Genomic DNA, 26,074 nt, shown 5'->3' on the forward strand with positions numbered 1-26,074 from the left:
TGAAACCATGAAGCTAAACTTGACTAGTTTCACGGTAAATCCCACTGCAACAAAGGATACATTCTTTACCGACAGACTGAGAAATGAAAGTTGAAATATAAGGCTTCTGGTTAAATATAAGATAGATTTCCTGACATGGCTGCTCAGCTTTGACATTATGACTTAATAAATATGGACACTTGAATTCAATATTCAAGAAGCTGTTTATTTCTTTTTAGCTACTTTGCCTCTGTTTAAAATATACTGCCATGAGATAAGTGGTAGCTTCTAAAATCTTCAAGATCTAATATCCATATTTCTGTAACATAAGGTAACAGAGAGAGGGTGAAAGTGATCTATGTCGACGTTCAATAATTCTTTATAATGTCAGAGAAATGTAGCCATTACCGAGTGAAGTATATTTTAAAGAAGTAATTTTAAAAGAAACAGGAGGTAACACTAGCCATCCGTTATACTTAGCCTCGATTATTATTGATGCTTTACTGAATTCTTGTTCTATCCTTTGCTAAGGACAGGACAGTTTTTTCTATTCTCTCTCTGTTATCAGGTTACAGAGAGAACTCTGGCTACAAAAGCAGTGTGTTTGTTTTTTTTTTTTTCCTTCTCAAAAGCGATAGCCAATGTTTTCCTATTTCCTTTTTCTTTCCCAGTCCTGCATAATACAAACAAAAACAGCTCCTCATGGAGAACAGTTAGTTGATACCAAAAAAAGAACCTCATCTGCAGGCCCCTCTCTCCAGCCTGCCTCCACTGGCCAGAAGATAAAGATCATGAATGTCAACAATAGTTCTCCTCCAATCAAATTTTCCTTTGTGGAAGTGCTGTTCTATATTTACATTATATAGAATATTCTCACTCTAAAGGTCTTCATTCTTTCACCTTAAAAATCACCAAATTAATAATTTAGCCCCATTCATTTGTTTCTACGGCAACCATCACACTGTGAAACAGACATATCTGTTCCCTAATAAACTCACCTTGTGAACCAACATACAGTTTAAATTTTTAAGTTGATGTTAGAATCGAACATCACACAGACGCATTTGATCGGAGCACATCAAGTTTCCTGAAAAGTAACTTGAAGTGGTTTCTCCATAATCGGAAAAGATTACAAGCTAAGACTGAACTTTTACAAAGTGTGATTTGGAAACATTTTAAAGTCAACACATATTTCCTTAGTAACCAAAAGCATCACATATAAGAGTCTACACAAAAGTAACTAGACTCTTCTCCTATAGAAGACTGAAGTCTAGTTTAAAAAAAAAAATTAAAGGTCCTTTAACAATAGCATTCAACTCATAATGACTATGAAAGTAAGAAAAAATCACACAAAATATATGATTGTTATAGGACTGTTCACAGATCTAGAAGAATGATCCAAGGAAAAGAGTGTGAGTTACAGTTTTGGGGGTGGATGGCATTAATGGCAAGAGGGACTTAAGCACTGGTGCCAATGCAGGAGTTGTTGGTTTGATCCCTGTGTCAGGAAGATCCCCTGGAGGAGGGCAAGATAAGCCACTTCAGCATTCTTGCCTGGAGAATTCCATGGACAGAAGAGCCCGGAGCTACAGTCCATAGGGTCACAAAGAGTCAGACACGGCTGAAGTGACTTAAGATGCACACATGCTCAGTATGACATGGACAAAAGAAAGAGACTAAACATGAGACATTTGGAAAGAGAAGGGTGACTCACTTTATTTCTAGCCTAATGTTAGCAAGGGGATATACCAGAAGAAAAACTTAAATGATGAGGACCAGACTTTATATAGACTTAGGGCTTGAATACAAGTTAAGCATTTTATTCTATAGATAATGCAAATCCACTGGGAAAAAAAAATCCTTACAGATTAATGAAACAAATAAGTACTATGTTTTAGGAGAAGTAATCTGGTAGTTCTACCAACAGCGTATCAAATATAGAGGAAAGATCAGAAGCAAAAAAAATGTGTTCTATTATTAAAATCCCGTATGTTGAGGCATTCTTTAGTTCTGGGAACATTTTATTTGGTCATAAGAAAATATTTTTACTTACTAAATCATACGAAGTAGCATTTTATTTAAAATATCTTATGTCTATGTGTACTGATGAGATTCATCTATGGTTTTCACTATGTGCTATGCCATGCTTCATTGCTCAGTTGTGTCCAACTTTTTGAGACCCCCATGGACTGTAACCCGCCAGGCCCCTCTGTCCATAGTGATTCTCCAGGCAAGACTACTGGAGTGGGTTGCCATGCCCTCCTCCAGGGGATCTTCCCGACCCAGGGATCGAACCCAGGTCTCCAGCATTGCAGGCGGATTCTTTACCATCTGGGCCACCAGGGAAGCCTGGTTTTCTCTATAGTGGAATCCTAATCAGTTTATTAATGATATAATTTATTGAGTGTTTGCTATATTGACTATGCCAATTGTTTTCTATCCACTTGTATGTCATTTCATACTCATAGCAACCCCTTCTCATTTTATAGAAGATGAAATATAAGCCTATAGGTGACCACTGGTTCAAAGCTACACAAGTAATAAGAGGCAGAGCAACAATTTGAAGTCAGGCTGACTCATTCAGAAGACCGCTGCACTAGGCTGTCTTATAGGATAAGATTTATTGTAGAATAAATCAAGAAATTCATGATATTTCTGTTTATTCTAAAACTAATTCCATATAACAAAAAGTATCCATTTCTTTAAGTGGCATAAACATCTCCTAGAGGATCTACTCTGTCTAGCTGTGGCTACACAGTATTGGGATATGAACCTTCTTCACCTTAATTGATTCAAATGTAACAAAATACTTACTAGTTCTAGACAGCAAATGCTAGAGACAAGTGATACAGCCACATCCCTTCTCTTAAGAGCTCACATTTTGGTGGAGAAAATATACTTGTAAATAACTACATTCTTTATAAGAACCTCAACAAAGGCACAGGAGAATAAACTCTAAGACCCACACCTACCATATACAATCACAACTGAATTGTCAAAAGACAGAGACTTCCAAATGAGATCTGTTCACAATTCACATTCTACCAAATCTTTAAGTAAGAATTAATGACCATCCTTTGCAAAGTTATCTCTCTTCTTGCTTCTTAAGATAACTTTTCAAATAAACAATCTGTATACTGTAGATTAAGTTCTGCTCTCAGGGGATCTCAAGCTAAGAATTGCCACCAGGAATTTCCACAGCAGCATTATCTGTAATGGCAAAAAAAAAAAAAAAGTGTTTTATATATATGTGTGTACATGTGTATAAATCAGAAAAGTCAATTGACACATGAATGGAATGATAAATTGTGGTACATTCAGAATAGAATTGAATACTAGAGTTAAAATGATATAAGAAATAAGTCACAAAAGAATATACAGTATAATTCCATTTATATAGAGCTCAAAAACAGACAGAACTCAACAATATTTTGTTTTTGTATAAGGAATATATTCATATCTGGTAAGGCTATAATTGAAGTCAAAGAAATGATAAATACATCATTCAGTGGTTACTCCTGGTGATGAAGAAAGAGAGCTTCAAAAATATTGGTAGTGTATTCCTTAAACTGGGTTGTTGGTACACTGGTGTTAGTTTTATTATTTTGTTATGTCATACATTTGTCTTTATACCACACATATATCATATATGTAGTTTTACATGAATGAATGATAAATTTATTGGACATTTCAACAAATGTAGTTAATTTTTAAATTAAAAAACATTACTTTTTAACAGGAAAAGTGGGTTTTTAAAATATAAGCTTTATTAAATGATAGATTTATTTAACTTAAAAAAATAACAAAGTTGCTCTTTCACCAACAGCATTTTCAAAGTTTCCTAGGGAAAATCCTAGAAGAAAATGTGCTTCTTCCGTAGGCAGTATACATTTTGAAATCTACCAATGAGGAAACACCTGCCAAAAATGAATTTCATTAGGAAATAAATTTTGTAATTTACCATCTCCATGGCTGCCAACATTCAGTGACTGAAGCTCTAAACCAAGAGGTAGCCAACTTAAGGTGCTTTTTTTCTTCCCCTTCACATTCCAGTTTGCTTACTGGATACAAGCCAAGACTTTTAGATGACTCAATTTTTCACTCTATAAGATGAAGACAGTACTTGCTATCTCCCAAACAGAGGTTATGAGGATTAATCTGTCCATAAAGCATTTGAAGGTCCTTGCAATAAAGATTAAAACCGTATATAAAATTGTTGTGTTTTATAGGTGTGAGTTTACAAGACCAGTTAACTCGAAAGAATTTATTTTCGAAGAATTAGCTGTAGTTTAAGATTCTATGACACCACATATGTGGTTTGATCTTATAGATTCATGGTCTTGAATAACTAGGCTTCTCATTGATGTGGTTATTTAAGAAAGACAACGGTAATTTTCCAGTTACTATTTTTGTATGCATTTACTCTTCCTGAAATATGGTTGAAACTATAAATATCAAAGCTGGTTACTATTAATACTTAGTCCTAGACACCATCCTACAAGTGGCACTGGATGAGTAGTGTTGCTGGTTTATAATCTAGAAATCTAAATGTAAAATTAAAGGTAGGCATAAAATTTATATCAAAATATGCGTGTGACCTAGCCAAGGATATTTTTTCTTCATTAAAAATCATGTCATTAACATTATATAGCTTACTGTTAAATACTGCTTACTCACTATTTACATATTATACTGGCATGAGGAAGTAAATACCTTTTAGCAATTCATGTCTGTTTCTAAACTTGTTAACAATATCAATCTATCATACGTAAAGATATTTTTTTTTCAAGATTTAAGACACTGAAAAATAACTCTGGGTCTCAAGTTACTGCAGCCTCAGGGTCAGGAGGCATTAGCCTAGCTTTTAGAGAGATTGAAGTCTTTTCTATTCTGTTTGTGATTTAACAGCGTCTCAGGATGCATTTAACCAGCTCACTTTTCTTTCCATACAACTTCCCCTGTTCATTTTTTTTCATTCACTTATTCATCATCCAACAGATATCTATTAAATGCCTATCTACTATGTGAAAGCTTTGCTAAGTGATGAGATGCCAATGAAACAGCACCCCGTCCTGAAAAAAATCCATAGTCTACTAGGCAAAACAGAAGAAATACTTGATTACAATTCAAAATTCAGTACTTTTTAAAAATTATTAACAGTTCAGAAGAAAGCACTGTGATAGGTAATAGGGCCAAAGATGAGTAAGACACTGATGCTTTCAAGGACTGAATAAGGGTACCAGGGGAAATCACTTAAAAGGAAAGGATAAATGTTATAAAATACGCACACAAATCCATGGGAGCAGAGAGCAGAGGTATCTAAATAAAACTGAAGAAACTGGGAGATGGCTTTCCAGGTAAGACTCCTAAGGTTCAGACCTAAAGACAAAGAATTATCTAGCAAAAACGGATGTACAAGCACGCATGCCAAGCAGAGAGTATAAATGGATAAAATGGCATGTGTGAATGATCATGTCAAACCCCTATTTCAAACCTCTCCATGGCTTTCATAGGCTTGGACTTGAACTTGGTACCAGGACAGCCCTGAACATCCTTTGCTCACTGTCTCCAGGACAACCCTCTCCTGCGTCACACTGAGCTCTCACAGCCCCTCTCTTCCTTCGCCTACACCGTGCCCTCTGCTTGGCACGGGCGCCTGTGCATCCTGTTTTGCTAGATGGTTCTTCATCTTCAGGTCTGAACGTAGGAGTCTTTCCAGGAAAGCCACCTCCAATTCCTTCAGTTTTATTTAGATACCCCTCCTCTCTGCTCCCATGGATTTGTGTGCATATTTTATACCCTTTATCTTTCCCTTGTAAGTGATTTCCCCTGGTACCCTTATTCAGTCCTTGAAAGCATCACCATCTTACTTATCTTTGACCCTGTTACCTATCACAGTGCTTTCTTTCATAGTATCTACTCAATAAATCCTGTTTTCTTAGTGCTCTACAAAAATGAATAAATAATTCTTGCCTGGGAAATCCCAAGGACAGAGGAGCCTGGGGGGCTACAGTCCATGAGGTTGCAAAGAGTCAGACATGACTTAGTGGTTAAACAACAACAACAACAACTATGTGTTAATTTGAAAAACAACTTGCATTGCCTAGGTTTTCTCAGTGCTCTGACTGCAAATTTTTGTACTAGGTGAAAGCCTTTCTTTCTAAAAAACTACCAATCAAATATTTTCTTTAAAGAAATTTAAAAATGAATAATTACACCTGTATATAAACGTACATCTGATAGAAGAACACTTAGGAAGTATAAGAGCACATAGAAACAACACATCAGTCAAGATATGTTTAAATTTGGGAAATGGGCAAAAAGGTCAAAAGCAAAGATATTTCCTATGTTAACTTTGGAAGGGTGGCTGGAAATAAGCCAAGCACCGTGATGGAAATAGGAGTGCTTTGATACAAACTAGTGTCTTCATGCTGCGGGAACATCACATAGCACGTCGCAGAAATGAAAGCCAGTGTATCCCAGTCTCCCAGGGGGACTGACCTTTCACTGTTGCTTTACAAACAAGACAGAACTAACCGCTTTGCCACAGCCAAAAGTGGAGTACGGTAATTACGTGTTCCCTGGGTTCTACTTTCTCTTAGGTTGTAACTGTCTGCCTGAGCAGGTTAGACATTCTCCACACCCACCCTTTCTCTCCTCCCTTCCCTGCTTCTTCTCTGTGACTTTCTCCTTTCATTCCCACCTGCCTTTTCTTATATTCCTCCTTTCTGTTAAAACAACGGCTGATGACAAGCTTTTTGCTCCCCCTGACAATTCAGAATACTTTGGGACCTTAAAGATCATTCTGACCAGCTCCATTTTACAGATGGAAATACAGGGATCAAAAAAATAAAAAAAAGATTCTTATAGCAGTCATTCTTAGTGTCACAGCAAAGAAGCAGGACTCAGTCTCCCAACTCCTCATGAAATAGCTTCAGACTCTGTATTATCATGCTGCTACAACTCTACTGAATTTTAAACATTTATTTAAGTTCAGAAGAACAGTTTAGAAACACTGGTTTCTCCCAGCAGTTTCTCTCTACCTGGGCTGTGATATTGACTTCCTGGAGACTGCAATTGTGTGAAGGTGGAAAACAGAATTATTTTGACAATATAAATGTAGAGCATGAGCGTTTTCTTCTTGTTACAATATGTATTTTTCCATCAAAGCATCACGTATGCAGCAGAGTGGGAAATTACTGTATTAATGGCTGGCACAGGCACGTGTCTTAGGAATTCTGCATTGATGGCCAGACCAGTTCATACGAAATGAGGAGCGAAAAACAGTAACAGGCGGAGCCTGCGAGACACTTGAGAAACTGCACCATTCCCAGCAATGTCTCGGCTCTTCAGGAAAGTCCTTAAACTCCTGAAAAGACTTGCTATGGAGTGATCCTTGGTAGGAACTGATGAGTAGCAGGGCTGTTTGCTTTAGAAGGGCTTCCCAAGTGGTGCTAGTGGTAAAAACAAAACAAAATCTGCCTGTCGGTGCAGGAGACATAAGAGATACAAGTTCAATCCCTGGGTCAGGATCGAAGAGCCTGCAAGTGGCACTAGATGAGTAGTGTTGCTCGTTTACAATCTAGAAACCCCTAATCTAGGAAGATCCCCAGGGGGTGGGCATAGCAACCCACTCCAGTATTCTTGCCTGGAGAATTCCCATATACAGAGGAGCCTGGTGGGCTACATTCCATGGGTCACACAAAGTCAGATACAACGGAAGTGACTTAGCACACATGACACATTCACTGTGGCAGCCACTGCTAATACCTGTCCAATAACTCCTACCCTCATTGTTCGTAATTAATTAACAGAGCTTCTTTTTTTGTTGTTCCTTTTTCAGATGAAAAAGGTACACAGTTCTCACCACTGAAATGCAGCTGGATGACAGCTGGGAATTTGGGTCTCCTTATGAAGGTGACTCTCTGACTCCTCATTTTCCTTTTTCCTGCTGGAAGTGTGTTCAGGGGAATGATGGTAAGACACCCATCTTGCAACCAGGAGGGTAAGAGTCCGGCCCTGCACTGAGCATGGAGCAACAGAAAGAAGGAAAGAGCCCAGGGCAATGAGGATGTTGTAAAGCCAGACTGAGAAAAATAACCACCTATTTGTTTGAGCCATTGTTGTTGTTTTCCTGTTACACTGCTGCTAAAAGGAAATTCTAACTGATAATTATGCAAACATAGAAAAACAGGGCTCTCCAGGCGGTGCAGTGGTAAAGAATTTGCCTGCCAATGCAGGAGGCTCAAGAGTAGCAGGTTGGATCCCTGAGTTGGGAAGATGCCCTGGAGTAGGAAATGGCAACCTGCTCTAGTATTCTCGCCTGGAAAATCCCATGGACAGAGGAGCCTGGCAGGCTATAGTCCATGGGGTCACAAAGAGTCAGATATGACTGAGCACACACATGCACGCACACACACACACTCACACACAGAGAGAAAGGGGAAACAGGATCATGAGGAAGTATGCTGCAGGGGAGTGTGTGGAAACCATAGTGAAGGGTTTGAATTCTCACAGACCATGAACCTGAGGAGTCTGAACAAATTATACCCCAAACCTAAGGAAAATGGAGGTTCCAGTGTACATTTTTGCAGCATGATCTAGCAAGAATTTCAGTTTTAACCTAATCTATCTTTATCCTAAGACTTGGGCATATCTGGGCAAACCTATAGGTCCTAACAGGTAGGAAGAACAGGAGTCTATTTCGATGAGAATCCAAGTATCTTTCTGGAGAAGAATTCATTCTTAGGGGAGAAAAGGTAGGTGTGTGTGAGACTGTTTCAAGGCTTAAAATCTGTCAGCAGAAAGAAAGACTTCTGCCTGTGTCCTAGGAAAAGGAGGCTGCAAAGGAAAGAGCGATGCAAAAATGAGCTCTCTCTGAATACCTTCCTATGAGAGGAGTGATGGTGCCGAAGTTAATTGTTGCAGTGGCAACGACTGGTGGCAAAAAAAACCCTGGTGTTAAGAGTTCTAAATGTACCTTACAGGTAACATGATCACAGACACTGCCTCTAAGGATGTTCCCTCCCAAGATTCCCCTCATCAGGTTATTCATTCACTATTCTAGGTTCTGCTGTGAAGGAATGCTGCAGACGGAATTAAGGTTACTAATCAGCTGACTTTAAGACACAGTGAGCCCAAAGATAATCACTTCTGAGATTTTAAAAGCCAAAGAAAAATAAAAGGGAAAAGAAGAACCAGGAGAGATGAAACAGAAAGGTCAGAGGGAATCAAAGTGTGAGAAGGACCTGACCTGGCTTTTACAGTGAAGTGGATCGTGAGACGGGGCATTCATATGGTCTCTAAAAGCTGAGAATGGCCTCCACTGCTAGTCAACAAGGAAAAGAATTTCAGTTGTCTGGCCACGTAGAACTGAATATTCTCAACAACTGTAATCAGTTTGGAAGCAAATTCTTTCCCAGAGTCTCCAGTAAGGAATGCAGCTTCCCAAAGTCTTGATTTTAGTCTAGTGAATTCCACACTGGACTTCTGACCTTTCAAACTGTGAGATAAATTTTGTTTTAAGCTGCTAAGTTTGTGGTAACTTGTTATGGCAACAACAGAATATTAATACACTATTCTACTGTATTACAATTAATTCTTTATATTTGCCTCCTCTAGTTAATTCCCATCACTTAAGGAAAGAAGGATATCTTTGTCATTTTCTTAGTTTCTTATTTGTCTATTTCTTCTACTCCTCCTAAAGTTTCTCATCTATGTTTTTCTCAATTTTGGTATAGAAATTCTAGTACCTTTCCTTGAAAATACTTGCAATTTCTTTTCAAATACCTTTGCAAGATGTATGGTTCAAATATATTTATAAAAACAATGACGTTTAATTACTGCTGAGGTCTTTTTGTGATAGGGATATGTATTAGTCTCTGTTCAGTGTGACATAACAGAATACCACAGACTGATGGTTTGAACAGACATTTGTTCTCACACAATTCTAAAGGTGAGAAGTCCAAGATTAAGGTACATCAAGCTTGGTTTCTGGTGAGACCCTTCTTACTGGCTTACAGATAACTGTCTTCTCACTGTGTCCTCACATGGCCTTTTCTATGTCCATCAGCTCAAAGAAAAGAGAGATCTTTGGTGTCTCTTCCTCTACTTGTAAAGACACCAGCTGTGTCAGATTAGGAACCTACTTTTATGATCTAATGTAACTTTAATCTCCTTAAAAACCCTGTATCTAAGTGCAATTATATTTGAAGTTAAGGTTGCAAGATATAAATTTTGAGGTGACACCATTCAGTCCATAACAGGGCAATAAGGTCTAGTCTAATTTTCATCTCAAATAATAAGAGTTATGCTTCAAGACATGAGAGACATGGGTTCAATCCCTGGGTTGGGAAGATCCCCTGGAGAAGGAAATGGCAACCCACTCCAGTATTCTTGCCTGGAGAATCTAATGGACCAAGGAGCCTGGCAGGCTACAGTCTGCAGGGTCGCAGAGTCAGGTATGACTGAAGCGACTTAGCACAAAGGCATACTTCAAATAGGCATGCGTATATTGGGCTCATTTACAGTTCTGATACTATTTACCATCAGGTTCACTGGGGAGAACTGTGTAGACAGTCTGACATCTCTTTCAGTTCTTAGTGATCAATTCTATTGATGCCATTTTTTTATCTTATTTTATCACTTTCAATTCGTATTTATGTTCCAGTGGAAAATCTACTGAAAAACTCACTGTTCTGAAAAAATAAGCAAAAAGTGACATTTTAAAATGATTTTTAAAATGATATTCCTTTCCTAATTTACAATAAAATAAATTTTGTTAGTAAACAAAATGAACATATTCATTATGGGAACCAAAATTAGAATAAAAATTAGGTCTGGTCTCCAAACTAATTTGCTCTTTTAACTACAGTTTGTTCTCTTTTTCTTACTGGCATAGTCACACTCTGGGGGAGTGGAAAGGAATTTCTACTTTACTTTTCAGTCCACACTTTCTGGAACCTGTTTGTAGGACATACCGTAAAAAATCTCTAAGCAAATAATTCTTGCTTTGGATTTGTGCTTATTAAGATAATGTTCAACTAAAAATCACGGGAATAGTGTCAAATTAGAATCCTAGACAATACAGTGATCCTTTAAATCAGAGTTTGGCAATTTCTGTTTTTTTCCTGTAAAAGGTCAGATAATAAATATTTTAGACTTTGCAGGTCACAAATCTCTCACAGTTATGTAACACTACACAGAAGCACAAGAACAACTGTACAAAATTGCTGTGGGTGTGGCTGTGTTTCAATAAAACTTTATTTGTAAAAATAAATCCAAGTGGTGACTGGATTTAGTTTATGCCTTTAGTTTATGAGGCCTTGATTTAAATCAAAGTGTGTTTCTGGTACCAGCAGCACCAGCAGCATCTGGGAACTTGTTTGAACCACAGTCTTAGATCTCACCCCAGAAACACTGCATCGGAAACTCTGGGTATAGACAATCTGTGTTTTAACAAACCCTCGTGTATGTTAATACAGATTTTCACCAACATATCACAGCTTTACTTATGAAACATTATAAACTATTAAAAACAGTGGTGATTTCCAAATTTATAAGAACCATATAGTGTTTTTCTAGTATTATGATACAAATTGAGCCAGGAAGTTGCATTTACAGATAATGAACTCTTATATACAAAGAGTTTAGCTTATTCCTCTTTCTGTCCTCTACTCCAAGCAGCAAATAGTGGGCTCTCTGGAAATATTTTTTGAATAAACAAAGTCAAAAATAAGAAAAGATGAAAAATGACGTACTGACTTTCCTCATAGGACAGATTGACAAGGAAACTGATTAACTGTGCTGACTGCTTTCTAAACACTGAATGAATGAATGAGTGATCCAAACAGGAAGTAAATGATCTGACTTCTCTGTGAATATTAAGTTAATGTTCTCTATGCCTAAAGAATTTATAAGTAGCAGAAATAGAAATATGCAAACTTTTACCCACTGATGGAAACTTTTGATCACAGGTTCACATTCTTCCAATTCAGTTTGAAATTTCTCATTATTCTCTATCTCCAAAAAGTGAAAACAAAGTATTCAGAAGTTAGAAAAATTTACAACATCTAAGTGTGATTTGGGGATCAAGTTACAGAGAAACAATGTAAATGGTTCCTAAAAAAACTGCTTCTTTCTGCCTTTGTCATACCCATCCTCACCTGCCACCCCTAAACTGCATCCTCCCCAAGTCAAACCTCAGCACTGAAGAGTGCCCTATGGAAACAGGCCAGACTTAGTCCAGACATGGTAAGCCTACATCCTCCATTAGAGGGCATTTCTGTTTGTTTAGGTCAATCTATCAAACATTGACGTGTGTGTGTGTGTGTGTGTGTGTGTGTGTGTGTATGTTTAACGGGTTCACACACACACATATATCTCAATGTTTTACATGCAATAACTATATTATATTAGATGCTGTAATAAAATAATATCTATTTATCTTTCGGACTTTTAGCACCTATCTAGTGTTTACAACATTACTCAGCAGTGACTTCAGTGAGATGGCAGAGGAGGTTATATTAGCCTTCATCCTCTCTCTTTCAAAAAAAGAAAAAACTTAAATAGCTATCCACAAACAAAAATAACTCTGGGAAGGAGCAGCTAAGGACCTACTGCAACACAGTGGGGGCAAAAAGAATGGAGAATAACTACACAGAAAGGATCAGATCTCAGACGAGATTGATCGAAACAGTCAAAGAAATCTTGAAAAAGAACAAAACTGTAGGCATCATAATTGCAGATTTCAAACTATACTACAATGCCATAGTAATCCAAACAGTATGGTAATGGCATAAAAATTGACAGATAGACCCGTGGAGCAGAACAGAGAGCCAAGAACTATTATTAAATTTACACATTATATGGTCAACTAATTTTGAAAAGGTTGCAAGAACACAAAATGAGGAAAGGACAGTCTCTTCAACAAATGAAACTGGGAAAACTGGGTATCCACATGCAAAAAAATAAAACTGGACCCCTATCTTACACCATTTAAAAAAAATTAATGTGATATAAAGAATCTGCCTACCAATGCAGGGGATACCAGTTTGAATCTGGTCTGGGACGATTCCACACGCTTCTGGGCAACTAAGCCCATGTACCACAACTCCTAAGCCCGTGTTCCGCAATAAGAGAAGCCATAACAGTGAGAAGCCCACACCCAGTAACTAGAGAGTAGATCCTGCTCTTTGCAACCAGAGAAAGCCCTTGCACAGTAATGAAGACCCAGGGAAACTAAAAGTAAGTAAATTTTTTTAAAGGGGAAAAAATTAATGTGATGGTTAAAGAATTATGTAAGACCTGAAACCATAAAACTCCTAGAAGAAAATGTAGGGGGAAATTTCCTTAATGTTGTCTTGCAGGGATTTTTTTTTGGATATGACACCAAAAGCATAAGCAACAAAATAAAACTCCAGCAAGTGGGACTACATCTCACTTAAAAGCTTCTTCACTGCAAAAGAAACAACAAAATGAAAAGTCAATCTAAAGAACAGAAAAAATATTTGCAAATTATTTATCTCATAAGAGGTTGATGTCTAACCCCTTTTGAGGAACTTATATGACTCAGTAGCAAAACAAAATAATAATCTGATTGAACACAGGCAGAGGACCTGAATAGACATTTTTCAAAAAAGATAAGTAAATGGCTAACAGGTATGCAGAAAGATGCTCAAAACAATTACTCATCAGGGAAGTAAAAATCAAAACCACAGTGATATATCACCTCACACCTATTAGGATGGCTGTTAGCAAAAAGTCAAGGAAACAAATATTGACAAGGATGTGCAAAAAAGGGAACCCTTGTGCACTGTTGGTGAAAATGTAAACTGGTATGGTCACTGTGCAGACAGCATGGAGAATCTTCAAAAAACTGAAAAAGAACTACCATAGGATACAGCAATCCCACTTCTGGAGATATATATATATATATATGAAGGAAATAAAATCAGTATATCAAAAAAATACCTTCACTATGATCAATGCAGCATTATTCACAATAACCATGACATGGAAACAACTTAAGCTTATTGGCAGATGAATGGATAAAGAAAATATGATACATATATCACATTGAAGTGAAGTGAAGTGAAAGTCAGTCGTGTCCAACTCTCTGCAACTCCCTGGACTACACAATCTATGGAATTCTCCAGGCCAGAATACTGGAGTGAGTAGCCTTTCCCTTCTCCAGGAGATCTTCCCAACCCAGGAATCAAACCAGGTTGTCCTGCATTGCAGGCGGATTCTTTACCAACTGAGCTATGAGGGAAGCCCATATATCACATTACATTTCATCATATATGTAATGAAGCATTATTCAGCCATAAAAAAGAAAGAAATCCTGCCATTTGTGCCTGGAAGGCATTAGGCTAATTGAGATAAGCCATACAGAGAAGCTTATATTTGGAATCTAAAACAAAAAAACTGTCAAACTCATAGAAACAGAGAGTAGAATGGTGGTTGCCAACAAGTGGAAGGAAGAGAAAATGGGTAGATGTTGATCAAAGAGCACAAACACTCAATTATAAGATGAGAAGATCTGAGGATCTAATGTACTGAAGAAAATTGAAAATGATTGTCAATTATTCAAATATTTATAAATACTGACTCTAGTTGTTTAGAACAAAGCAGACAGCTATTTATATACCTGAGCTATTTACTGAAGTATCTGATTCTTTGAATTATATAGAAGCAACTTCAAATTTTAGTTATCCAAGGCAGATTTGGTCTCAATATATATTCAAGGAATCAGTTACTAAGTAACCTCAACCATTTCTAGTTTATGATAATCTAATTAAACACAATGAGTAATTTTGCACAAAGTTCAGTATGTGTATGTACAGCGTTAAGGGTCTTTTCATTATATAATTCCATAAATACAAAGGTATTGGTTACTACAAATGTGTGCTAATTGCTTTTGTTAACAGATTTCAGATTGATGACAACTGGAAATAAATAATACAAAGTTATGAATCCATTATTTTGCTTACCAATTATACAGTCAGATGGTTGCCCTTTAAAACATGATTTGGGGGAAGTAGGCTAACTTAAAATTTGAAGGACTCATCCACTCATCCACTGTTGATATAGTTTCAAGAATCTCACTGCTAACAATACTTTAGATGTCTGCTGAAAATGAAATGGAAATATTTTAGAATTGCGCATCATTTTTTACATTCTTCAAGCAAGAACAACATCAAGACTTTCATCTTTGGCTCAGCACAGTGTGTTATTTAGCTAAGTCAACTGAAATCTTCTTATGTAAATTATGGAAGAGAAACATTCACTTATTAACTTAATATCAATGAACAGAAGAGGTATTTGTTACAACAGATAAGGGAATCTTGTGTCTATGGCAGAAAAAGGTTGTGTTTCAATATCTTTATAACTATCAGCCCTGTGTTTGGTTTAGATAACAGCTGTTATATTAACTATATTCATCAGAGGCAACAGTAAATAACTTGCAAAGGTGAAAAAAATAGTGAAATACTGAAATAAAAGTGGAGCTTTTATTGATTTCTTAAATTGTCTTTAAAAATATCATCTTATTACTAGTTCTCCAAGAGAAACTATAATTATTTTATGAATTTCCTTAAAATAGTAAATATCAATTAAACTATTGATCCATTTATTCTTAAATCAGTGTTTTCCAGACAATATGTAAATACAAAATACTATTAATACATATAATAGCATTATGTGTCTACATAATATTAAAAATAACATTTTTAAAGCAATAAAGTTTAATCCTTCCTAACAGAATGTTACATGCTATTTTCAAATTTTGAATTATTTAATATAGGAAGCTTCACTTTTGTCTCAACTTTAATATCACTGAAATAATTTTTTACACTTTAACTTTTAAAATAACTTTATGATATAAATAGATTTTTAGCTTCTCATTTGGAAATAATTTTAAACCTATGAAAAGTTCAAAAATGAGAATAGTAAAAAAGTCTAGATACCTTTATAAATATTGCTAAAATTTTATCCCATTTGCTTAATAGTTAAATTTGTATATGCATATATTTAAGAATCTGTGTGTGTGTTATGTTTTCTGAAATATTGAGGGTAAGTAATATACTTCATGACACTTTCCCTTAAATGTTTCAGTATGTATTCCTACACTGAATAGGGTATTGTCTTACTGAACCCCAGTACAATTATTAACTTCAGCAATTAACAGATAAGTTATTTTGTTTAATCAACCATCATCCTTTCAGTTTTGGTGACACAATAATGCCCTTTATAATATTCTCTTCTTTAGTATAGGAGTATCCAAACTAGTGTGAGATACAGCGTTTAGCTGTTAAGCCTCATTTGTCTTCTTTAGGAAGGCTGGGAATGGAACATTTCCTCAGCTTTCCTTTGTTTTTTATGACATTGACACTTTTAAAGAATTAGATTAGAGTCTTCTTTTTTCCAACAGACCATTTCTCATTTTAGATTTGTCTGCTATTTTCTCATGATCAGACTCAGGGCATGCATTTCCAGGTAGAATACTACATTGGTGATGTTGTGTCCTCTTAGGGAGGCATTCAATGTCCATCTGCTCCTCACTGGTGATAATAATTCTGGTCACTAGCCAAGGTGTCCTCTGATTTCCTGACTGAATAATTACTATTTTTTCCCTTGTAAGTAAGAACAATTCTGGGGGAAACTCTTTAGGACTATGCAACTATACTGATTCTCTAGACTTACTATCCACTTAAAATTCTTCCCTCTTCAGATCTTTACTATAATGGTCACAAAGGCAAATTTTCCAACTCCATCATTCCCTCCACATTTACAACTCAATCCTCAATATTCTACTGTGAGAACCTCCCTTCTCTAGCATTCATTCATTCATTCATTAGCTGATCATCTGGGTATACTTGTAGAATCTATTGCTTTTTTCACTGGATTAGAATTACTGACTCTAATTATTCTGGTGCTCAAATTTTCCCATATTTAGCCAGTAGGAGCCCTTTCAAACAGGATCCTATGTTCTGTAAACACGTATTTCTCTTTTCGGTGTTATGTATTTTATTATTTTATTACAGTAGCACAAAATAAGCACATTGAACATATCTTCCAGTAAAAAGAACTCGCAGTACTTTTCAGTTCAGTTCAGTTGCTCAGTCGTGTCCAACTCTCTGTGACCCCATGAATCACAGCACACCAGGCCTCCCTGTCCATCACCAACTCCCAGAGTTTACTCAAACTCATGCCCATCGATTCAGTGATGCCATCCAGCCATCTCATCCTCTGTCGTCTCCTTCTCCTCCTGCCCTCAATCCCTCCCAGCATCAGGGTCTTTTCCAATGAGTCAACACTTCGCGTGAGGTGGCCAAAGTGTTGGAGTTTCAGCTTCAGCATCAGTCCTTCCAATGAACACCCAGGACTGATCTCCTTCAGGGTGGACTGGTTGGATCTCCTTGCAGTCCAAGGGACTCTCAAGAGTTTTCTCCAACACCACACTTCAAAAGCATCAATTTTTCAGCACTCAGCTTTCTTCACAGTCCAACTCTCACATCCATACATGACCACTGGAAAAACCATAGCCTTGACCAGACGGACCTTTGTTGGCAAAGTAATGTCTCTACTTTTTAATATGCTGTCTAGGTTGGTCATCACTTTCCTTCCAAGGAGTAAGCGTCTTTTAATTTCATGGCTGCAGTCACCATCTGCAGCAATTTTGGAGTCCAAAAAATAAAGTCTGCCACTGTTTCCACTGTCTCCCCATCTATTTCCCATGAGGTGATGGGACCAGATGCCATGATCTTAGTTTTCTGAATGTTAAGCTTTAAGCCAACTTCTTCACTCTCCTCTTTCACTTTCATCAAGAGGCTTTTTAGTTCCTCTTCACTTTCTGCCATAAGGGTGGTGTCATCTGCATATCTGAGGTTATTGATATTTCTCCTGGCAATCTTGATTCCAGCTTGTGCTTCATCCAGCCCAGCATTTCTCATGATGTACTCTGCATATAAGTGAAATAAGCAGGGTGACAATATACAGCCTTGATGTACTCCTTTTCCTATTTGGAACCAGTCTGTTGCTCCATGTCCAGTTCTAGCTGTTGCTTCCTGACCTGCATACAGGTTTCTCAAGTACTTTTAGCTATTTAAAAAACATTTTCTTCTATTTTTATTGAGATGTAATTGACATATAGCACTGCATAAACTTAAGCATAATTATTTGACTTAACTACATCGTGAAATAACTATTACCATAAGTTTAGTGAACATCAATCACCTCACACAGATACAAAATTAAAGAAATATCAGTAGAAAAAACTTTTGTGATGAGTATTCAACCTTCATATTTTCAACTTTCAGCAGTATTAATTATACTTATCATGTTGTACATTATATCCCTACTACAAGTATCTTCTAACTGGAAGGTTGTACCTTTTGACTGCCTTTATCCAAATGCCCTCCTCCACTCCTGGCCACTAGACCAGCTCTGGTCACCACAAATCCAATCTCTTTTTCTAAGAGACTTTTGTTTGTGAAGGATAATTAACCTGCAACATTATATTAGTTCCTGGTACAAAACATACTGGTTTTTTTTTTCTTCAAAACATACTGTTTTGATATTTATATACATTTCAAAATGATCACAAGGATCAGTCTAGTTGCAATATGTCATTACCCAAAGTTATTACAGTTATTGACTGTCTTCCCCAGTCTGTACATTCATACCCATGAATCATTTATTTTGCAACTGGAAATTTGTACTGTTTAATCTCTCTCACCTATTTCTTTGCTCCCCATTGTAACACATGCATATTTTTCCTTCCTCCCTCCCTCTATCCATCCCTCCTTCCTCTTCTTGTTCCCTCTTTTTTTTTTTCTTCTTTCTTACCTTACAGCATAAAGACTTTATTACACTTACCTTGTTTCCTTCTTGGAATCAGCCATTTCTCCAAAGAGCCATTATGGTGGGGAAAGGTATTAAGAGGTCAATATATGGATTCTGGGGGTGGTCTCCAAATGCATTGTGACAAGGGTTAAGAACTAGTAAAATCCTATCAGACAGCTGAATCAGTTCTTTGACTAAATTAGATCTGGTTTATGTCTAGTTCTATTTTATTATACTATATATTGAGATTACATACTGATAATAAAAATAGTGTGGTGATTTTCTGACTCCCTTAAAAAAACTTTTAAAGATATTTATGCAGATTTGTGGTTACCAGAGGCGGAGGTGGGGGGAAGGTGAACTAGATGAAAGCAATCACTTTCAGTTACAAGATAAATAAGTACTAGAGATGTTATGTACAACATGATAAATATAACTGATACCACAGTATGTTATATATGAACGTTAAGACAGTAAATCCTAAGAGCTCTCGTCACAAAGTTTTTTTCTCTCTCTTTAATTTTGTTTCTATGCAAGATGATGAATATTCATTAAACTTAATGTAATAAATATTTTATGATGTATTTACATAAAATCATTGTGCTATACACCTTAAACTGACACAGCACTAGATGTCAATTATATCTCAATAAAACTGGAGGATAAAAACATAAAGATATTTATGCTGACACCATGTGGCACTCTTCAAAGGTACATGGAAATCATTAGACTTTTCACAATATCTCTTTACAGGGTTCAGATTAATCCAAAAGGAAAATGCATTCTTTGACAGAATGGGAAATTCCTGTAACTCTTCTGATGAAGGAATAAATTATTCAATATTTTCATGCCCTAAATTTCCCCTAGTGCCCCAACCCACCTCAAAAAGAAATTGAAACTCCACATTTACATATCTACACATATCCATACGAGTTTCACTGTAATATGTCTCATCAAGGTGTGCAATTAAATATAAGAATCTGTTGCATTCTCTCCAAGGTGAGCTATTTAGCAGTGAGGCTTCATTACAAATTGTTTCATTTTCTTGAGAAAACCTGCTTTTCTTAACAAATGTGACCCCCACTTTTGTCAAGACTAGAATATGGCTCCATTTTAATACTCATTAGATTTGTGATTTCTTGACTGATAACCACTTTCCCTATTAGAGGGGAGACTCCTGAGTTCAGAGGCCAGCATGTAACCAGGGCTATTATACTGCAGAACTCAAAGAAAGATTTGCTAACTTTTTAAAGGGACCGTGATCCAACATGGAATATGTAGACAGCATTATTATAAATTGTGAGTGTGTAGGTGTACGTCTCAGCCAAAGACCAAAGATCATGTTGGAATTTCAGTGGAAGAGGGGGAAACTAAAGAAAATTTTGTAGAGTAAATTATAAGTTACTTCAACTTAGTATTTTATTACTTCATGAGTTTCCAGCATTTTCACTGGTGAAGTTTTTGATTTGCTAGAAAATTCATCCTTGTCTCAGACTCCTTTCTACTCACAACTAACAGACAATGCCATGCAGCACAAGCCTTATCATACCCACAACCACCTAGGGAATGCATGTAATAAAGGGCTGGAGATTAGTGTAAATCTCCAAATTTACACTATTTGGAGTATAAATCCAATGGGATTTAAAATTTGTCTGTGAGATGAGTGAAAGTTGCTCAGTAGTGTCTGACTCTTTGGGACCCCATGGACTGTAACCTGCCAGGCTCCTCTGTCCATGGAATTCTCCAGGCAAGAATACTGGAGTGGGTAACCATTCCCTTCTCCAGGGGATCTTCCCAACCCAGGGGATCTTCCCAACGCAGGGACTGAAGCCAGACGTCCCGCACTGCAGGCAGATTCTTTACCATCTGAACCACCAGGTAAGCCCCAAATTTAAAATGTTTAAATCCTAGTTAATAAAGCAGTTTTGTTTTTTAGTAATTAGATAATAACATAATCTGGTATTGTAATGACTTTTTGCTCTTTGTGGTGGAATTAGCATGGTCTTGCTAGGAATGCGATTTCAAATTCAAAAACACAAATATCTCTCTCTTAGATTTTGGACAACACTATGCAGATTGACTCTGAGTTCTTGATTTTGAATAGCATGTCACCTTTTCTACTTGTTTAAAAAGAGAATTGAGTCAGGAACCAAAGTAGCAGTATTAGGACTAAGGAGCAGATGTTAAATAAAAGTCAGTAGAGACCATTATAAGGTAAAACTTTTGGTAATCAGCATTATCATTTTATGGAAGTAATGAGGAATTATTTTCTCCTTTCTCTTCATTATCTTCTCTACTATCTGCTGATAGTAGGTACAGCAAAAGTCAAGAACATGAGATACCAGAGATATATTTTTAAAAATCCAATTGACTGTTTACAAAGGATAGATGTATACAGAGAATTCATGCAGTGTATCTGGACAGACCAGATGGTAACAACAGTATTAACAACGACTATGCAATAACAGCAACAACTTTTTAGCACATACCACATACACAATGATATGCAAACATGCACATAGTCTTATTTAAATGGACCTTTCAGTTTTATAATGATGGTGAAGCAGCTAATACTATCCCCATGTTATAGAGGATGGTACTGAGGCAAGTGAAGAAAAGACAGTAAGTGAAAGAAACAACATTTAAACTTGTTACTCCAAAGCTAATGGACTCCTCCCAATTAACAGCGTAGATTCTAGATAGATAAGCAATTTACAATTTATATTTCTACAGTGAAGAATTTCTCCCATATAATGCTCTATATCAAACTCTGGTTATTTTTTTTAAATCAATTCTTTACTGAATATTTACTCAGGTGAGTGAATAATGTCTTCCAAATAATAATAATTATATATCTAAGAGTTAAATGGTGCTTACAGTATATCAAACACTGTTCCAATGTGTTCAGTTCAGTTCAGTCAGTCATGTCCAACTCTTTGAGACCCCATGGACTGTAGCACACCAGGCCTCCCTGTCCATCACCAACTCCTGAAGTTTACTCAAACTCACGTCCATTGAGTCGGTAATGCCATCCAACCATCTCATCCTCTGTCATCCACTTCTCCTCCTGCCCCCAATCCCTCCTAGCATCAGGGTCTTTTCAAACGAGTCAGCTCTTCACATCAGGTGGCCAAAGTATTGGAGTTTCAGCTTCAACATCAGTCCTTCCAATGAATATTCAGGACTGATTTCCTTTAGGATTGACTGGTTGGATCTCCTTTCAGTCCAAGGGACTCTCAAGAGTCTTCTCCAACACCACAGTTCAAAAGCATCAATTCTTCGGCGCTCAGCTTTCTTTACAGTCCTACTCTCACATCCATACATGACTCCTGGAAAAACTATAGCCTTGATTAGACGGACCTTTGTTGACAAAGTAACATCTCTGCTTTTTAATATGCTGCCTAGCTTAGTCATAGCTTTTCTCTCAAGGAATAACCCTTTTTTAATTTCATTGTGTAGCCTTACTCAAATTTCATGATTATCCATGGTAAATATTTATTTCAATATTAAAAATATGTGTACTTTTATCACATATGGATATAGATTCAGAAAGGTTTTTTGGTTTTTGTTTTTTTTTTTACTGTATTAAGTCCACTTGACTAATTAAATAACCCTGGGAAAAACAGGAAATATCATCAAAATGAATTTATAAGAGTTCCTATATGATACACTATTCCCTGCTTATAGAGATTTCCCAGAGGGAAATTGAGTTTTTCTATTGTGATTTCGTAAGTATTTGGAGAAATATCTGCCTTGCAATCTAGTGAATAAAATATTTCTATTTAGAATTCTTTGTACTTATATCCTGCCTATTAAAAAACATTGTATTTTTAATATCACCCCCTAATACACATTTTAGCATTAAAATTACAAGCTAATTATAAGCCAAAAATGACAGACAGAGGCATGAAATAGAATAGCGTTTCTTATTTTATAGGACATGAATCTGTGGAGAAAAGAAAGAGCATCAGGTTTTTTAGCCTTCTCTGCCTTCTCATCACTGTGCTGTACCATATATTTTCCTTCATCAGATTATAAATGTTCCTTAGAACATTCATTCACTCAGCCATTCTTTTATTTAGTACCTCCTATGCATCATGCAATATTTCAGACACTTTGGTGACTCAGTTACAAAAATCCCTTGTCCCAACAGAATAACATCCCAGTGCAATCACAAACACAACACATAAAAATATGGACTTTAATGCCAAGTGGACTTTTTATAAAGTACACTAAGAAGAAGAAATCAATGTAATTATTTCCCTCATAATTTTAATGTAAAACTGAATTGCAACAGGAAAGACAGTGGTAAGGCCATACCATTACTCTGCTGTCAAGAGAAGGTAGGATGCGATTATATACTCCCGAGTCCTTCTCTGTAGTATAATTTTCTAAATTTCATTTGCTGAGAGAAAGGAAACACTTTGTATGGTTTATGGTTCCATTTAAATTACAGACTTGTGAAATCACTTTTGCGAAAACTCTTGTTAATCAAGTTTTTTGTAAGGAGAAGGATTAACCCATTCAGCCTCTATATCCTATAAATGCATGGCTTCCTGGGTACTCCCTCCGTACTCAGAAACAGCTTGCCAGGAGAACTTAATTGTATGTCAATGACTATAAATATATACTTTTTTCTTAAGTGAGTTAAGGTAAGCAGCAGGTGTATTTTCACTGCCATAAAATATTAATTTCAGAGAGGTAAAATGCTACTGTCAGACAGGCCTTGTTCTGTTACTTTTAGATGTTGCTAATAGCTGTTGTTCAGTCACTAAGTCATGTCCGACTCTGCAACCCCACAGACTGCATCATGCCAGGCTCCTCTGTACTTCACTCTCTCCCAACTTTGCTCAAATTCATGTCCACTGAGTCAGTGATGCTATCCAACCATCTCATCCTCTGCTGCCCCCTTCTCCTGCTGCCTTCAGTTTTTCCCAGCATCAGGATCTTTTTCAATGAGTCTGCTCTTCGCATCAGGTAGTCAAAGTATTAGAGCTTCAGCTTCACCATCAGTCCTTCCAATGAATATTCAGGGGTGATTTCCTTTAGGATTGACTAGTTTGATCTTCTTGCTGTCCAAGGGACTCTAAAGAGTCTTCTCCAGCCCTACAATTCAAAAGCATCAATTATTCCGTGCTCGCTCAGCCTTCTTTATGGCCCAGCTCTCACATTTGCACATGACTACTGGAAACACCATAGCTTTAACTATACAGACCTCTGTTGGCAAAGTGATGTCTCTGGTTTTTAATACGCCATCTAGGTTTGTCTTAACTTTGCTTCCAAGGAGTAAGCGTCTTTTACTTTCATGATGGCAGTCACTGTGCACAATAATTCTGGAGCCCAGGAAAATAAAATTTGACACTGCTTCCAATTTTTCCCCTTACAGAGATTTTGTTAACTGCAGGACAGACCCCCAAATTTTTCTTTTATGAGACTTCACTCAATTATGTTATTTATTTTTTAAGAATTTTGTGATGCAGATTATTTTTAAAGCCTTTATTGAATATGTTACAATATTGCTTCTGTTTTATGTTTGGCTTTTTGGCCACAAGACATGTGAGATCTTAGCTCCCTGACCAGGAAGGGAACCTGTACCCCCTGCATTGAAAGTTCAATTCAGTCACTCAGTCATGTCTAACTCTTTGTGACCTCATGGACTGCAGCATGCCAGGCTGTGCTGTCCATCACCAACTCCCAGAGCTTGTTCAAACTCATGTCCATTAAGTCAGTGATGCCATCCAATCATCTCATCCTCTGTCATCCCCTTCTCCTCTTGCCTTCAATTTTTCCCAGCATCAGGGTCTTTTCCAATAAGTCAGTTCTTCACATCAGATGATCAAAGTATTAGAGCTTCAGCATCAGTCCTTCTAATGAATATTCAGGACTGATTTCCTTTAGGATGGACTGGTTGGTTCTCCTTGCAGTCCAAGGGACTCTCAAGAATCTTCAACACCACAGTTCAAAAGCAAAGCATCAATTCTTTGGCACTCAGCTTTCTTTAAGGTCCAACTCTTACATCCTTACGTAACTACTGGAAAAACCATAGCTTTGACTAAGCGGACCGTTGTCGGCAAAGTCTTAACTACCGGACCACCAGGAAAGTCCCCACACCCAAGTATTTTAGATTTGTTCTCACAATTAGTCTATTTGCCAATACATTCTCTTGACTCTTGTGAATAATCTTATCCTATGTTTAATCCCAGACTTGAGACTTATTAGATTTCCAGTGCCCTGAAAATCAGCCAAATCCCTCAGCTTAGGCCCTCACACAGGAAGAATACTCAGGACAGTCCTGAAGTTGGATAGTTTGAGTTTTCATGAAGAAGGATCTTTTGTTCTCCTCCCAGGAACTAAATAAAACGTGTCACTAGGCCAGCTCCTGGAGCCAAAGTTAGGAGTCAAGTCAAGGCCACTTAAACGAGAAATAGGTAAGTTTTTAAAAGAGAAAAAAGAAAACAAGTAACTGTCTCTGACTATCATTCTTGAATCATAATCATTTTAATGCTACTTGTGTTTTCTATGATAATTTCATCTTTTCTCATTTTGTAGAAATGTGGTGAAGTCACCCTACTTCAAATATACTAATTATTCAACCCACATATTTCCTGACTTATTTGTGTTTTGTCCCATAGTTGAATTCATTGGATGCCTGCTTCTAGATTACACCCCAGCTCAAGATTCTGAGGATCTAGTAGATATCTGTGACAGTGGACATTAATTCAGCCCCAGCCATACTTTCTGAGACTCATGATTGTGGGTTCTAGTCTAGTGCCAACACGGCACCCGAGGTCCGAGAGACAAGGGCCTGCCTTGCCTCTGTTTCTGAGTTTTTGTTCTACTGAACACGCAGTGTCCCCTAGAACTAAAACCCTTCCAAGCTCCTACCAATTCCTGTCCCAGCACCTGGAAATTTCTCCCTAAATTTCTTACCAGTGTCTGGATCACTGCCGCCCATAGAATAGTTAATACATTTCGGTAGGCATCTGGAGAATTGTATGATTAAAATATTATACTTCTAAAACTAGCCTCATCACCAGTGTTTGCTTTCTGGAAGTTTTGTACTTTTGACTTAAAAGAGTACATTTTAAAATCAAAATATCTCATGAACGTTTTACTCTAGGAGTCAAACACCTCATTAAATATTTTTTTTTTTTTAAGTTGAAGTACTTGTTCTTTAAAGGATGTAATCAGAAAGGAAGACTATAATAGTATTCTTAAAAGGATACAAAGTTTTGACTTTGTTCATATT

At 36.8% G+C, this 26,074-nt stretch overlaps 1 long non-coding RNA gene across 2 annotated transcripts in view; it reads left to right on the forward strand.

Moving 5' to 3' along the window:
• The window catches only part of LOC133049291 (uncharacterized), a 67,293-nt gene that overhangs the window by 30,505 nt on the left and 10,714 nt on the right, over positions 1 to 26,074 (forward strand). For both annotated transcript variants that reach the window (XR_009691287.1, XR_009691286.1), the window contains one exon: positions 7,823 to 7,956. This is a non-coding gene — a long non-coding RNA (uncharacterized LOC133049291). The remainder of the gene's footprint in view (positions 1 to 7,822; positions 7,957 to 26,074) is intronic.

Source organism: Dama dama, chromosome 30 (assembly GCF_033118175.1).
Source record: "Dama dama isolate Ldn47 chromosome 30, ASM3311817v1, whole genome shotgun sequence".
In the NCBI taxonomy this organism is placed as follows: Eukaryota; Metazoa; Chordata; class Mammalia; order Artiodactyla; family Cervidae; genus Dama; species Dama dama.